The following is a 14117-nucleotide window of genomic DNA, read 5'->3' as shown; positions in this document are numbered from 1 at the left end:
CAGTGCCTCTTGTAGCTATCCATGTCACATTTTTTATTACTAAATAGTAGCTGGCTGAGCAGCCCGAGCTTTTATAGCACTGAAATCCTTCTGTGTGGGAGTGTGTGGCCCTTGTGGAAGTTTCAGAGGCACAGACAATCTTATCTTCCTAAAAAATACGAGTAAATAATGAAAAGCAGATTTTAAAAGAATCCCCAAAGAGTCATGATAATTTATCAAGGGTGATCAGCAGAGGGAAGCAGAAGGGGCTGGTGCTCTTTGCTTTACTCATACACACATTTCCCGCAGCCTTCCCTTGCTGATGCCTCTCTGATTTTCACAAAACTCTATCTTTTTAGTTCTTAGCATGTATTTCCCCCTCTTTTCTTTCCCTGCCTGTAAAAAGAAACCGTGTATTTCCCAGGATTTGCTCACCTGGACTTTAGCACCCATGTTTTGAAAGTGAAATCTGATTAATTGCTGCAGGAAGAATGGGACGGGCATGGTTTTAATTTCTTTTCCCCACGAAGCCACTTCACACCCCGGTACACAACAACTGCTCCTTCCTGTCTGTCCGTCTCATTTACCTGCTCATCCTGCTGGAAATGGAAATTCCTGGCTCAGGGACTTTCTCCTCTCTGCCGGTTCTGTGTTGGCCCCGATGTTTGGTTGGGGTTTAGCGGGATTAAATAAAACAATCGGCATCCTCAAGAGGCAGCGGTGCGAAGGGCTGGAATGGAATTGGCTGGGTTCATTCCGTGTGCAAATGAGCACACACAGGTTCTGCTGCAGAGCTCCCCTGCAAGGGAACAAACCCTTCAGGTTTGGGAGCTGCTTTTGTTCCTGGACACCCTGAGCTTTCCATAGCTCTGGGCACAGGGGAGGCTCTGAGCACAGATTAAACTGTCTGAATGCTCCTGGCTTCCACCCGAGGCTCGTTCAGGGATTTTTTTTTGTTTTGGGAACTGTTGCGCTTAACTGCGTTAATGATTTCAAGTTTTGACATCTATTTTTGTGGTGTCGGAACTCCTGGAGTGTTTCCTGTGTCCTTGCACACTTGCACAGGAGGGATCTGCCACTTGTATTTACAGAAAAGCAGTGAGAGCAATGGGGACGATTTTGATAAGGATAAAACATTTAAAAAGCACCTGAAGATTTTGAGAACTTGGGTTTAATTACCAAATCCAGCTAAGCTTTATGTGCTAGAACAAGAAATTCATCTCACTTTGCTCTGTTGGAGAACTGTGTCCCCAGAGCTTCACTTTTTTCAGTCTGCTGTGGCTTTTACCATTCTTTCACTTATGCTAAACAAAATATTTTCCCCTTCAAGCCCAAATATTGCAAATGGGAGCAAGGAATGCAGAATATGATGTATTCCAGTTACCCAGGGCACTCGTGTTTTATCTTTGATTTATGCTGAGAGAAAGGAGATACCAACAGCCCTTCCCTGGCAGGGAGGAGGAGGAGGAGAGAAGTATTTTCAGAATTACAACCCCTGGTGAATCAGCACATCCCCAGGCTGGGTTTCCTGCTGTGGGCAGGACGTGCTGCAGCTCTGGGTGCAGGGATGGGACCCCAAAGTGCCCCTTCCCCACCTCTCCCAATTCCTGAACAACCCAGCCACGCTCCCACCACAGCTTCCCATCACTGCTCCCAAACAGAGCGGGGTTTGTGGGGTGAGGAGCAGCACAGGGATCTGGGATGGAGGCTGCAGGAGCTCAGGGCTGTGGGATGGAGGCTGCAGGAGCTCAGGGCTGTGGGATGGAGGCTGCAGGAGCTCAGGGCTGTGGGATGGAGGCTGCAGGAGCTCAGGGCTGTGGGATGGAGGCTGCAGGAGCTCAGGGCTGTGGGATGGAGGCTGCAGGAGCTCAGGGCTGTGGGATGGAGGCTGCAGGAGCAGCTCAGGGCTGTGGGATGGAGGCTGCAGGAGCTCAGGGCTGTGGGATGGAGGCTGCAGGAGCTCAGGGCTGTGGGATGGAGGCTGCAGGAGCAGCTCAGGGCTGTGGGATGGAGGCTGCAGGAGTTCAGGGCTGTGGGATGGAGGCTGCAGGAGTTCAGGGCTGTGGGATGGAGGCTGCAGGAGCAGCTCAGGGCTGTGGGATGGAGGCTGCAGGAGCAGCTCAGGGCTGTGGGATGGAGGCTGCAGGAGCTCAGGGCTGTGGGATGGAGGCTGCAGGAGCAGCTCAGGGCTGTGGGATGGAGGCTGCAGGAGCAGCTCAGGGCTGTGGGATGGAGGCTGCAGGAGCAGCTCAGGGCTGTGGGATGGAGGCTGCAGGAGCAGCTCAGGGCTGTGGGATGGAGGCTGCAGGAGCAGCTCAGGGCTGTGGGATGGAGGCTGCAGGAGCAGCTCAGGGCTGTGGGATGGAGGCTGCAGGAGCTCAGGGCTGTGGGATGGAGGCTGCAGGAGCAGCTCAGGGCTGTGGGATGGAGGCTGCAGGAGCTCAGGGCTGTGGGATGGAGGCTGCAGGAGCAGCTCAGGGCTGTGGGATGGAGGCTGCAGGAGCAGCTCAGGGCTGTGGGATGGAGGCTGCAGGAGCTCAGGGCTGTGGGATGGAGGCTGCAGGAGCAGCTCAGGGCTGTGGGATGGAGGCTGCAGGAGCTCAGGGCTGTGGGATGGAGGCTGCAGGAGCAGCTCAGGGCTGTGGGATGGAGGCTGCAGTTGGTCACAAACCACTGCCCTACTTTTTGGTATGGGTGGCCTGATTTGTACAATGGTGCCAGTTCACATCGGGCTGTTTACAGAGCGCAGGCAGGATGTGCGCCGAGCTGTCTCACTGCATTATCTGCTCCTGGTATATTTTTAGGCTCTTGCTTCCATGACAAAATATTCAGTGACAGTATATTTGCCCACGAGCCTTTGAAGGTCTGTTTTTGCCTCATGGAAGAGCTCCCATTGTTTGGGATTCAGCCAGCCTTTAAGCAGCAGCGCTGTGTGTTTTACATGTCATCTCCATAATGTTTCTAGAAACAAACTTTGGGTTGCTTTCAGTAAAGGCACGGGTCTGCCTCAGAAAGGTTGAGTTTGTGGCAGGCTGGCTGCTGCTCAGTCCTCGGTGCCAAACAAGTTGTGGGGAATGTTGTGAAAGCAGTGGGGAGGGAGCGTGGTGCTGGTAATTACAATAAACAGAGCAGCCTGCGCAGGAGCTGCTCTCCTCCCGCCTGCCTCACAAGGGAGCCCAGATCCGTGCAGGGGAAGACCTTCCCGGAGATGCTCAGGTCAGGCAGCACAACAGGAGTGCAGGTTGTTGTTCGAGTGCTGCAGCTGCAATGTTGTGCTCTGAGGAGCAGGACAGAGACTTCTGGTGTGAAGTCCTGGGCCAGAACTGTGGAACTTTCCACCAGCACTGAGAGCTAATTCCCCAAGCTCAGCATATTCAAAGCCTGAATTCAAAACTCATCTTTTCCATGAGTATTTTTTTTTCTCACAAGCTCACAATGGATAAAAATAAAATCTTAAGAACTAATGCAGTTAAGCTTTTTCTTGCTGAGAAGAGAGGGAGACAGGAGGAACAATGAGCACTTTGTTTCTCTGTTGCAATATCTGGTCAGTGGTCAGATACAACAGAGGTAAAGGGGTCACATAAGCACAGATCATTTGGAGCTGGATGTGCTGCATTACAGGTCTGGGTGGGACATTTCAGAGGGGATAGAACCAGCACAAAGCCGTGTGGGCATGGTGACTTAAAAGACTGAAGAAGACAAATCCTCTTTTTCAGGCTCATCCATAAATCAATTACCATTTGTTCCTTATTAATAATTTAGTTGCCAAGAACGTGCTTATTGCTTTAGAAGAGGGAGAAAAAATACAGACTGTCCCTGTACTGAGGAGCTGGCAGGCTCAAAGATGCAAGGCAGTACTCCTGGGAATATCCAGGGAAAACTGTAACCACGGGCTTTATTAATTACTTCAATAATTTTGCACTATCTGCTCCCTGCAAACCTTTTTGTCTGCTTGCATCGTGTTGATCCTGGTTGGCGCTCTCAGTTTAATCAGTCTTCCCAAGGAAACGAGATGGTGAAGGATCATCCTTCCATCTCTTCAGGGCTGGAAGGAATTTCTACAGCACTGCAATGCTGAAAGCTGCCAAAAGCAGGGAGAGGGGCCCGGAGGGAGGGAAGGAGAAGCCAAAGGGAGCACACGGGGATGTCCTGTCTGGACATGGAGTTTGGGAGAAGCTGCTGTTGCTGTGAGCTCTCCAGTGTGTTATAAAAGAGGGCTGGAGTGCCTGGAGGACAAGGTTTTGAACTTAATACCTCCAAGAAGATATGGGACAGTGTGAGAGAGGAGGGTGATTGATGGGTCAGAGTGATAATTTTAGCAGCTGTGTTTTCTGATGGGTTGGACAAACAAGATATTTGTCTGATGTGCCAGAGAGGAGGAAGAGATTAGCTGGGATGACATAAGGACAGACAAGTTGTTTTGATTGCTAAAAGGAAGAAGAAGGGGTAGATCTTCACTTGCTTTGGAGGGTTGGACTAGTCCCTTCGGGAAGGCTGCCAGGGTGGTCTGGAGCAGTGGTTCTGGATGGTATCTCCTAGAGTAGGGCTTGGTGCAGCAAGTCTGTGCCAGGAGGGGGCTGAACCTGGGGTTTCTGGGCTTTGCCGTTCCCCCAGCAGTGCTGGGGCAGCACAGAGAGACACAATTACAGGTGAACTGCAGAATCTGAGAATAACAGAAAGTTTGGGTGGGGAGGGACCTTAAATCCACCCCATTCCACCCCCTGCCATGGCAGGGACACCTTCCACTATCCCAGCTTGCTCCAAGCTCTATCCAGCCTGGCTGTGGACACTTTCAGGGATCCAGGGGCAGCCCCAGCTTCTCTGGGCACCCTGTGCCAGGGCCTGCCCACCCTCCCAGGCAGGAATTCCTTCCTTGTGTTGGATCCAGAGCTCCTCTCTGCCAGTTTAACCCGTTAAGGCACGGCACAGAGCTTGAGCTCGGGGGTGTTGGGAGGCAGAGCATGGAGCTGCCAGTGCTCTCCTCGAGGGGAGAGCCCCTGGCACAGCCCTTGGCATGGGTTTGAGTGCTGGTTTGGGATCAGCTGGCACACTGGGCACTGCAGTGGCCTTCCCCTGGCAGCAGCCAGGAGTGATGGCCACAAGTTCACGTGGGAGAAAGATGTTGTGTGCAGACTTGGAGGTTTGGGAATGGGATAAGGAAAGTGGAGGGGGTTGGACCTGCTGGTGTTTAATGTCTCATTGAGAGGGGGAGTTGGATCCTGTTACAAACAGAGCAGACGGTGCAGACTCTTAGTAAATAGGCTGAGTGCTGTGAGGGGGAGGGTGGTTGGTCATTGCCTCTGTGTATTTTAGAGCAATCACATTTGTTTCACGGAGTTGTTTTTTTGAGGATGGAGTGGGTGTGTGGACCAAAGGCTTAGTCACGAGGGGAGGGGAAAGAAAACTGTCCTGACTTGTGAAGTCAAATATTTGTGACTTATCCCATTGTTTCCCTACCTTTGTGTAGTTTGTGTCCGTGCTCACACGCTGTGGGAGTGAGCAGTGCTGCTCCATCTGTGTTTGCCCATCACTCCTTTTTGCAGCATCCAGGTATTCCCAGAGGATTCCTGCTCTTTGCACCCTTGGTGTGTGCTGCAGCCCTCCCTGTCCTGCTCTGGAGAGCCCAGGCAGTATTTAGGGAAGGTGTAGGTAGTGAGACATCTCCCATCAACAGCACCTGGAGGCTGCTTAAAACCCTGTGGATGATTCAATGGAAAGCCCTCTGTTCTGTGAGTCACTGCTGACCCAGGCACCCAGCAAGTGCATTTTGCAGCTCCAGAGGAGACAGAAAAAGGCCATAATTGAGCGTTACCCCTCTGTGCCTCATCGTGTCGGTTTAGAGGAGCTGGGTGGTGTTCCTGGGTCTCCTGTCTGCATTTCATCTGCACAGTGATTATGGCTGGCTCAGAAGTTCCCCAGAGCTTTGATTTGGAGAGAGCTGTGGTGGTCTCATGGTGACATCAAAGTGTCACCATGTTGGTGTTGGCTGTCACGCAGGGTTTTGGTGTCCCTCTCGTCCTGGCTGCACCCAGAGAGGGACAGATCTATTTGTGCACTTGCAGAATGCTGAAAGCACTGGAGGATTTGAGAGAGCTGGAAATTGTTTTGTCTTCTCTGGATTCCCATTCAGGGCACAGCAGAGGGTGTTGGGCTGCAGCTTCAGGACAGGAGGGATCTCTCCTGTGCCTTCAAAGAACCGGCAGGCGTTATCTGGCATTATTGCCCAGTGAGGCCTGTGTGGGAGCAGAGAGGAGGAGAGCATTCCCAAACAGCATTCCCTGCCCCTTTGGAGAGTGCCAGAACCACAGGCACAGCCCAGCCCACCTCCTGTGTGCCTGGCACCAGCCAAGAGGGGCCAGAAAGGAAATTGGGAAGGAAAACATCCCTTGTTTCTGGAATTCTGCTGGCCCTTTTCCATCATTTGCCTGGCTGTGTCACTGTCCCCTGGAGCAGCTGCCAGAGACCCCAGGTGCTTGTCCCCCCGGGTCACCTGGGCCTTCCAGTGGTTGACAGTGGACGATGTGAGGTTGGCATGAAAATCAAAAGCAGCTTTAAAATGTGCTCTGGCTTTTTCAAGTACGAATTAATATTTACCTGTGAGTCTGCTTCCCTCCTCGTTCCCTCTCCTTGGCAAGCTCGAGATCTGGTTTAAGCTCAATGTTTAAGCATTTATCCAGTGAGGTTTCCCAGGACGTGAATATCAAATATTCTTTTGAGTTTGGAGAGAGGGAAGGGGGAGCTCACAACAGGAAAGGTACCTGAAATGGCTCTCTGTTCCTTAAATGTGAGTTTGGATGCAGTTGATATTTTCAGCTGTTCGTAACGGACACCTCATGGAAAACTTTTGAAAAACATCTCATTTGGGAACAGCTCTGTGTCCTGTGGTGGTTGAAAGGTGACCTGTTTTCATGCTGGGGTTTTTTCTGGACTGTTCTTTAATCACTTCTTGCGTCAAGCTTTTATTGCTGCTGACATTTACATGAAAATAAGATCTTTGTTTATGTTGATTTCAGCCACTTGCTTTTTCCTGCTGCATTTTCTGTCACCCCAGCTGGTTTTCCACGGAGCAACAGCGATGATCAAACCCTCACAGGAAGGCCCCTGTGCACGCACACGCTGGAGATCCTGTTTGGGTGATAAGAGTGACTTAGCGTGATCGTGGCGCTTTGCAGAGCTCTTATTCATGGAGCTGCTCTCCCACACATCCTGCCTTAGTCAGAGCTCAGCTTTGGAGTTAGACATCCTCGCTCCAGGGGCAGCAGGGCAGGGAACAGTGGAGGAGAGAGGGAAACACTCCATCTAGACAGCAACACCATGGAAAAATCACATTTTTGGCCAGCAGAGAAGTCCTTGTGTCTTGCAGCATGGGGAAGATAAGATACTCTTCCCCCTCCTTTTCTCAAAGTTCTTCAGTTTTTTTAAACATAATCTGTAATTTAGGGAGGCAGAATTTGGCTTCCATGAATAAGATAATTACCTTGGCTGGAGGGGGTGACTTCTGCTGCGAGTGGCAGCCTGAAAACAACCCTTGCCCCTGCTCTGGAGAGTCACAGGAAGAAAGGAAGCGTTCAGGTAGGCCCCATACACAGCTTCCTTTTTGCTGCTGAGAGTTTGAGGTAGGGGAAGAAAATATTTCAGCTGAAGCTTTTTCCACCTCTCTGGTCCAAAGAACCCTTTTTTGTTACTGTACAGAACCAGCCCCCAAATCAGAGTAACAACCCCAAAAGCAGCAGCACCTCCTGTCTGCCCTCAGCCTCTCCGAGGTGCTGTAAAAGCTGATTATGAGACAGGGGAGTTTACAAAGTGCGTGCTCCAAACACACCCGGGCTCTGATTTCACTGGCAATTACAGACAGAGGAGACTGTAAAATATTAACTCGTGTGAGCTTTTAATGAGGCGTTCCATGTGAAATCTGCAGCGCTCCCCGGAGACATCCCACTCTGTTGGGCTGGCTTTGGAGCTGGATCTCTGCTGCCTCGCTGGTGACTCACAACGGAGGAACTCAGAGGTGTAAAATTAACAGAGCCCTCTTCCAGTTCCCTTTTCACCTCAGCACACACCTTGTGTTGACTGCTGGTGGAAACTCCGGCGTTTGTTTGGGTCTGCTTGGGTTTGCTCTGTGTCATCGGGATTAGGGGGAAGCCTGTGGGAATCTGCTTTGGGGTGAAGCCCATGGGAAGTGATTCACCCACAACTGATTCACTGCCATGCCAGAGCTGGGAAAGCTCATCTGGGACAGAGAGGTGGATAAAGAATTCTTTGGGAAAAGGGGAGAGGCTGATAAGGAACCCAGAAGGGTTTTTTGTAAGCAAACTGGATTTTATTTCAAGGAGACCAAATCCCCTCACAGAGCATCAAGCACGTGTGGGATGGATCCCAAGGGACATTCCTGAGGAGGGGCTGGGGAGGAGTTTGGAGGAAGTTTGTGGGACCAGGTCCCCTTGTTTGTGGTGTGCTGTTAATTGCTACTGGTTGTGCAAATACTTACATATCCGAGTGGCTGCTAACCCAGCCTGAAAAGCAATGGAACACAGAGCCAGTGGCAGTAAAGAAAGACTTAAAAGGCCTCTGTAATTCCAGCAGAGCATTGATCCCTGCCTTAAGTTGCTTTTGAAAATGGGAGATGGGCACTCTGGAAAATTTCACCCTGGATCTCATTATCCGTGCGGGGGAGGTCCAAACACGGGCAAACCTGGAAATAGCTGCTCTTCAAATTACAGGAAAAGCAGCAACATTTTCACTATATAATAAAGAAAATAACAGCAACGAACCTCGAGTAGCCTCAAACTATTCCAAACAAGATAATTGGAGGCTGGAGCACAATGTATTTTTAGCTATATCTGCTATAAAGTAAACATGTTCTTTGTCCAGGACCACCAGAAATGTTTCCATAAGAAATGTTGGCTTAGTCCCAACTTGATAGAATGCACAAACATTTGTCTGAGGAGCCAGTTCTGACTCTGGTATTTATATGAAGGTTCTGTTGAAGGCACTGGGAATTGTATATATTGTGAAGGGGAGGCCAAGGTCTTAAAACTGTCATTTTTCCACCCTCCCTCTGATAATCCCTTTTGCTTTTGTTAGCACACACATATTTGGGGCAGCAGTTCTTGGTGTGAGGCTTCTGTCCAAGCACTGTGCAGCACATGAGTTTCTTTTTCCTTTCTTTCCTGGGTTCTCTTGCTCTGGTTCATCTGGATTGTATCAACAGCCAATGCTGATTTGCAGAACTCTCTGGATTTCAGTGCAAATAGGAGCATTTTTCCCCCTACAGCATCAAGAAGATGCACTTAGAAACTAGATATTAAATGTAAATCAGTGTAAGTACCATGGAGGCTGACAGAATAACCGAGTTTTACAGCAGCTTTTTTTGCCTTTTTCTTCTTTTTGATTGCCATGTGCTCCAGTAATTCAGTCTACCTCGGAATGCTTTTGTTTTGGATGCACTCTGGGTTATGGGAGATTATCTGAATTTCCTTGGTATTTTCACCCATCCCTTTTCTCCTCATGCAAGTGCCCTGCCCATCCAAGCACACATCCCTCGGGATGCCTGGAATCTCCTGGGAGAGAGGAAGTTGCTGGTTTGCTTGGATGAAAGTGCTCTGGGTTTTGGGTTTCAGCTTTGGAGTTAAATACGGGATTCTGGGAAGGAATGACGAGCTGTGATAAATGACTTTTCAAAAAGGCACGTTCAGAAACCTCTCCTGTGTCCACTCCCTGCACCCTTAAGGCTCAAGCACAAATAAATTTCAATTAGTCTGACACAGATTTGGGCCAATAAACTTGGCTGAAATAAATAAAAGGACCAGGACTGCTTAGAAAAACTGGGTTTCACATTTCAGGGTACCAGGGATGCAATACCTTCAGAAACACAGCCTCAAATTCCACTTCTACTCCTTATTTTCTATGGAGAAAAGGCAGAAATTTTGGAATGTATATTAGGAAGTTTGGAAGTGATTAAGCCTTAATTAAGCATGAGGATATATTCTTTCCTTTCTGGGGTATGGGGGTGTGTTCTTGGGTCTCTGGGGTATCTCCTTTTTGTGCTGTGCTCCTGTCAGGAAAAGGAGGAGCTGAAAGAAATGGAGGGGCATAAAATTACCAAATGGCTAAAAATAGAGGAGAGGGAGCTGGGTTTGGTAGCCACCAACCAATATCCTGTAGCTGGGGCAGAAACGGAAGGGGTGTAAATAACAGAGATCAGTAAAAAATACAGGGGAAAAATAGTTGATGGTATATGAGAAAAAGAGATCTCTCCATAGCTTTAAGGAAATCTGAACTAAACTGAGAGTGGGAGGGGGACAAGGCTGTGTGGATCCAGGAGCAGCAACAATGGGCAGAGAGTTTATGGTAAACCAATAAAATGTACTTATGTCTGAATGTGAAATTAGACTCTGAAAAATACGGTCTCAAGGCACCTGCTAAAGAGCTTACTGGAATCTTAATAAATGACTCATGCTGTCATAATCTGATCCTGACATCAACTCCCAGGGCTGGAGTTCTGCAGCTCTGGAGAGGGGGAAGGGGAGGCTGCAAAGCCTGGGGTGGAAGTAGGCAGGTAAAAAACCATTTACACACGAGAGTATTGTTAATTTTGCTATTGTCACTCCTTTGCAAACCCAGAACAAACGAGACTGGAGCAGAGGAATTCTGCAGCACCAGAAGAAAGCATGAATTTCTCCTTACCTTTAAAATCTTTACCTGATGCTGTGGGTTGTTCTGGGAAGGATGTGTGGTTTCCTTCCAAATCCAAAAGAGGAATTTAGTGGGAAGGAAAAACCAGATGAGAGAGTTCCCAGCACAAAATAGGGGTGGTCATTGATAGTTTTGAGGCAGAGATTCACTCTCCTCTCCTGGTCTTGGCTCTGCCACAAAGTTTTCTTTTGCTTTGGGAAAATCCTTTAACTCCATTCATTTCAAAGTTGTAAAAACTTACCATTCCCATAGAATATGTTGAAAATTACACATTTATTAATTATTTTAATCTTCTATAAATTTAAAGCAGGAGTGTTAATTATTAGCTTCCTCTCTGGCAGTGCCTTGCAAAGCTCAGCTTGACACTGGGAACTTCTATTTCCAGACCTTGAATGACAGCACTGTTAAAAGTGCCCCAGAAATTGGAAAATTCAGCGATGCTGGGCAAATTGAGGGGAAAGAGATGGCAAAGGATCAGCTTTGGAGTTACAAATGTGCTGCCTGGGTCACTTTTTAATTCCCTCTTGTTGATTTGGCCACTGTTGAGGGAAAGTTGAGATTTTATCCCACTGCTCAGTGAAGCCCTGTGGATTTTACAGAGTTCTGCACACAAAAGCCAGATTCTGCTACAAGAATAAATGCTAATTTTCCTGCTGTAGCCCAGATGCAGGGCCAGTAAGGAACTACTTATCATGTTTTGTGTTCAGGAGGAAATCACAGCCTGTGGCCACAGTTCTTGGTGAATTTTAGAGCAACTGGCAACTTATTAGTCATGGGTTTAAAAACCAGCTCCTGCTTGTGGCTTTTAAAATGAATAATTTCCATTTTTCTTCCTGATGGTTTTTCTTTTTTACTTCTCCCTTTTTGCACATGTTGGTGTTACTGGATACTTGAGTTTTTCAGGTGTTTTGCTCACTTGCAAGATTAGTGGCAGGGATATAAAACTGATGGGGAAGGGAAGGGATTTGATCTCTAATGGAGTAAATCTGAATTTTTCCAACCTGGGCAAAAATATTTGATTGCTTAGATCACTTTCCTTAATTTGCACTCCTGGTTTTTACACCCCTGATTTCAGCTTTGCTTTTAAAGCAGGAGAGTTTCAGTATCCATCTAAAGATAGCTGCAAAATGCTGAAAGAGGAACAAATTAAATAACCAAAATCTTTCAGAACATGGGGTGGGTTTTTTGTCTTTCGCAATCCAGGATCTGACAAATTAAATGCAGTTAAAAAAAGCAACCACAAAACAAACCCAACAGAAAAACCCCAACAACAATAAACCCCAAACAAGCAGAAAAAACCCAACCAGGCCTGGAAATCAAATTCAGGTTGTGCAATGTTCTCCTGTTTAATTCGGACAGATTGTTTAAAAATAAAGCTTCAATGTTTCTGTTATTTTTCTTCCCTCCCCTCTCTGGTTTTGCCATTAAAGCCTCACCATTGCCCTTTGCTCTTTGAGCAGCATTTGGCCTTGGAGAGGCAGCTTTCCCTAGGAAATGTTTTTAAGGATGGATCCATCCTAAAGGGGTTTTTGGGTCTCAAGGATTCCATGCACTGTAGGAATACTTGGATGACAAAGCATAAATTATGCTGGTTTTTTAGAGAACAACAGTTCTCTACAGTTTTAAATTTTGGCCAAAAAATATTGGTAATTTCAAAAGAAATCCTGTTAAATGGTATGGAATAATAAATGTATCAAGGCAGTTGTAAGGGAGAGCTGCTCAGCCCGGGCTGGTTCAAGGAAAGGCAAAAGGGAGGAACAATTCAGCATCCCAAGGGACACTTGGGGTTAGATTCTGCTGATTTTAATGAAGTCTGGATGTGCTGAGCTCTCGGAGGGTTTGGGATCAGGACCAGGAGAGGGAAGGAGCTGTGTTTATTATGGGATGGCTCTGCACATGGGACACACGCTGGGGTCACCCCGGGGCTGCCCTGAGCACAGCAGGGCTGGCTCCTCTCATCTCCTGTCCCATCTCAGCCACGCCTGGAGTTTGTTCCTGGGGAGAAAATATTCCCTGAGGGCTGAGGAAAATGCTCCTGGAGGGTTGGGGCAGGACAGCAGAGAGAAGTGGAGTTCCCAAGAACATACAGATGATTCTGTTCTGTCCCAAGTCCCTCAATGGGGAGCCTGAGGAGAGATTTCCCAACCAGAAAAACCCAGAGAGCCCCCAGGGCTTTGGGGAAATATCTCCTTTTACCTTATCTCTTACAGAGGGAGAGGATGCTGGATCTGGAAATAAACCACATGGCTCTGCCATTGTAAAAAGTCTCTTTAGATAAGAGTGCAGAGAATTAATTCCCTCTCTTTCTGTGCTGTGGGCAGAGCCTGGGGTGATGGCAGGAAGAGCCTTTCCCCTCCAGTTGATTGGGAATTCTGTTGTTGGGGCATGTAGGGAGAGCCCCAGCCTTGGAAATAACCCCAGAGTCAAACACATTTTGTGTTAATGCCTCACCTCAGCTGCTCAGCCCAAATCCACAGTGTCCATGTGATGCTGGAGACTGAGCAGGAATAACACATCCCACAGCTGTGTGTCCTGGGGGATACTTGGAATATCCTCTCTGAGCCTTCTTTTTTCTCTTTTTCCCTCTCTTGGATGCAGGATATGCTGCCAAGCAGGCAAAGATGAAGGGGATGGGGAAGCACTCCTGGTTTATTCCTTGTCTCATCTCTTTTTGCTAAATTCAGTGAATATTTTTGTATGTGTTTTTTAAAAGTTTTTCCGACCTGATTAGTTTTGAGGTCACATCACTGCAGGCTTGGCTCCAGTGAAATCAACACCAAAATTCCCACCTTCCCCTGAAGCTCAGGTCTAGCCACTGGCACTCTCCTTGGGAATATTCCCCAGTTTTGACTGGAATCTGTTGTGTTTTGCCTTCCCTGTTGTTGCAGCAGTGTTTGCAAAGGTGCGTGTGGTACCAAGCTCTGCCAGAGGAATTTTTGGGAAAACTCTCTTAGGGCAGCCAAGATGAGCCCAACCTCTTTGGAATAATTGTTTGTGTGTTTTGCTTTGGGTTTGCTTTGTTTTTATAACTCGCCTGCCAACACAAAGAACCAGGGGAAATCATTCCGAGTAAAATTTCAATTTTCTTTATTTTTCTCTCTCCTTGACAAATTAAAAAAGAGAACTATTTCATTTCACCAAAGCCCTGAAGTGTTTCATTTGGGTCATTAGGAAAAGCAAGGGAAATGAAGGGTTAGACTTCAAAGGAAGTGCCTGGGGGCAGCTCCCATTCATCCAGGATGGGGGAGACCCTGCTCCAGCTTTTTCCTCTGCTGGAGGGGAGTTGAAAACTCCTGTCCTGCTTCCTGGGAAGGTTTGCTAGGAAAAGGCTGCTCTGGGGTGAGGATGGGATTGAGTGAAGAATGAGCTGGAGGAGACACAGGGTAGATGTAAAAATAAAAATAAACAGTGCTGTAAAAACTCTTTATTTGCTTTCAAGCTGC

At 48.0% G+C, this 14117-nt stretch overlaps 1 protein-coding gene across 2 annotated transcripts in view; it reads left to right on the top strand.

The window, feature by feature from the left end:
• SMAD3 (SMAD family member 3) overlaps positions 1 to 14117 on the top strand; it is a 68910-nt gene that overhangs the window by 34252 nt on the left and 20541 nt on the right. The window lies entirely within an intron of this gene.

The sequence above is a fragment of the Prinia subflava genome, chromosome 15 (genome assembly GCF_021018805.1).
Source record: "Prinia subflava isolate CZ2003 ecotype Zambia chromosome 15, Cam_Psub_1.2, whole genome shotgun sequence".
Lineage (NCBI taxonomy): Eukaryota > Metazoa > Chordata > Aves > Passeriformes > Cisticolidae > Prinia > Prinia subflava.
This window is presented reverse-complemented; position numbering and strand designations above follow the sequence as displayed.